Below are 3,009 nucleotides of genomic sequence, written 5' to 3'. Positions count from 1 at the left end.
GACAGACGGCAAAGTCAGAGACTATAGACTCAGAAATTCATATAAACTCTATAGCCTTAAATCGAAAAAAAGCCGACGGCAATCGGAGGTTAGTTCGCATTTTTCTCCCGCCAGGCATAAGTAAAATTTATTAATACGGTCTAAAAAATAATTAATACGGCTGAAGAAAACTGTCAAAATTAAAAACATAACTTTAATCGGTTGCAAACCGTATCGAAATCCCTACGTGGATTGCTTGCAGTTTAATTTTATTTTTTTTATTATTTTTGAATAGAAGTTACTGTGAATCGATAAATATATGCGTTCTACGTATTGTTGCGTTCCAATGTGCTAAAATACGGGTGGACTTGTATTCCAAAAGACAAATAATCTAAATTAAAATGGGTTGTTATAGTCAAAAGGAATAAATAATGGAAACCACATTCTAGTTCCGTTGTTTGCAAAGCTCATTTTAGGAGTACTGACTATTTAAAGGAGAGCAGATACTGTTAGTTAATAATTTACCAAATTTAGCAAATACACAAATAGATTTTTTTGACAGTAATTAACATTCAATAAATTTGTTTTAATTTTAGATGGAACCATTCTTTTAACTCGGCGGCTGAAAAAGGAAATAGTGCACTCTGTTTTTTCCCGGAGTCAAGAAGAGAATGCTGAAACTTCAAACAGAAGGAAAAGGCTCCTTGACCGTATCCAAAATAAACCCACGATGATAAAGAAAAAAGCTTATGATTCCAATTTAAATGACATTAAATCAAACATGTTGGATCAATATCCAATATGTTTGATATATGTACAAAAAGTTAAATAAATAAATTTAAATGATAGATAGTGAACGTCCTTTTATTCCACTAGCGCCCAGGCGGGCCCTTTGAGTGCTTTCTTCAGCCTGAGAAGGTTTTCCGGGTCCGTCAGTTGGCACAGTTCTGAAGACTCCCAGAATTGGTCGCAGAAGGCCGGCTAATGCACGGGGCTGCCGCTGAAGTCCTGTAGCTTCCTGGCGTTCCCCTGTCGAGCGAGCATGGCGCCGATGCGTGTTTCCTCTTTTTGGATTTGTCCTTGATTCCCTCTTTGCTTCGTCAGCAAGGTCTCGAGTGCCAGCGTGAAACGGTCGGCTGGTTCGGCGTTGATGTGCTCCTCGACCCATCTCTCCGTGTTGCGGCGCGCCGTTTCCTTCGGCCTCGCCTATTGATTGTCCTCCTCGGCGAAAGGCTCGTTCCTCTTGGGGCGGACAGGATCAATGACTAGCGCGTCCCGGGCCTGGGGCGCGCTCGATGTGGCTCCCTTCTCTGCCTGGGCCAGGGCGGTCCGTGCTCCGAGTTGCGCGGTGTCTGGCTGAGCGGCTGGCTTACTTGTAGTTTCCAAAAGCGACATCAGTTGCTAATGTGTCTCTCGTAGTGTTTTCTCTCCCGACGCCTCTCAGATCTCTCGTTCTTCAGCGTCTCGTCAGTCGCAGTCGGCGAGGGGGTTGCTTCTTCCTGAAGAGTGGTGTGACCTTCCGAATCGAAATCTCGGGGTCGTAAATCCCGAGAATTGTGATGTCTTGAAATCCCTCTCAAGTCCGGTTTCACTGAGTGTTCGATGAGTGTTCGATAAACACAAATTCTTTCGCTTCACTATGTCCCATCTTTCCGAAATACTACACTCTATGTATTCAAGGGCAGGTGAAGGTCTTTTAGCGTAGTCGGTATCGGTGGAGAGTAGAGCGGGAGATGATTTATACACGAGTAAAAGGTTGACACTGATTTATTTTTGGCGCTGCGTCGTTTTATACATAACAAATCCGTGCGGCTGACATAGGCCGGCCAATGGCAGGCGGGAGTAGGCCGACCAATCCTGTCGCGAGAGAGATAGCGCGCTGTCGCCCGCTCTGTCTATCTCTCTCTCGCCACGTATAAGGCTACCTCCCCCCGCCACCTACACGCACTCGGGTGCAGACCGCGCGGTAAGAAACATGTACAGAGAAAATATTATTAATTTAAAACAACCAGGCAATGCAATATATTTATAATTTTCTATAACATCCTAATTCTATAGGCCTTGGTATAACGAAAGCAACCCCGAAGGTAACAAATTAAAGTCTTTATTAGGGAGGCAGCATTTCATGTTTACATATACCGAGGTTTCTACACTATTTATTCAAGAGGCCCCAGGAAGGGCTGCTGAGTCTATGCGACGTCCGCAAAATTCCTATTAATACATATGAAAAAAATCTGTAAAAGTGAAAACAGTGAAATATGCTTTTAATCTCCGAGAACAGAGCAGTTATCCTTGAATTTGGCCGTGGTATTCATGTTTTTTTTCAAATCGCATATATTTTTTGTCTGAATAAAAAAAAAAAATTGTTATTGGTAGTTGCACAAAAATAATAATCTGTTTTTGGATTATGATATTTATGCAAGTTAAATACTGGTTAGGTACTAGGTACCTATCTACTGTTGAAGATTTTCAATTTGAAAAATAATATAAAAATTCGACAGACAAAATAATATTGTTTATAAAACAGACGAAACGCTATTGCGAACTAGTAGTAGTTCTACATTATCTCTGCCATTGCGTTGATTCCTTATTTTTTTAAGAATGTTTCGACGTTTTTTCGTGCTGAATATTTTAATTGCTTGTGGTCTTGTTAGATCTGAGGTTATTCGGCAGTCGCATTCACCTTGCAAATCGCTAAGTTTTACTCCTGCAAATTCCACCCATTGTGATGCTCAGATTGCAGGTGATGGGGTTATGCAACTCATCACCATGAGGCTCCCTTTTTGGAAAATAAACGACGGGAGCTGTTTTCATTTTAAAACTAATTCATCTTACCTGCGCTATATAGTATTTGTACATTTTTTGCACGATGAACAATCGAAGATACGTTGCAATTTTAATCACCGTGGATATGTTACATATACTAACACAAAAACCGGGAAAACTGAGGAGGATGCAGATTTGAAGCTAAAAGATCACAAGGATGTAATTCATATATTGCATTATGAAATAAATATTCCTGGTATAAAT

The sequence above is a fragment of the Micrasema longulum genome, unplaced genomic scaffold (assembly GCF_059751315.1).
Source record: "Micrasema longulum isolate JH-2025_06_02 unplaced genomic scaffold, ASM5975131v1 h1tg001698l, whole genome shotgun sequence".
Classification (NCBI taxonomy): domain Eukaryota; kingdom Metazoa; phylum Arthropoda; class Insecta; order Trichoptera; family Brachycentridae; genus Micrasema; species Micrasema longulum.
The sequence above is the reverse complement of the archived record's forward strand: the minus strand, read 5'-3'. Positions refer to the sequence as shown.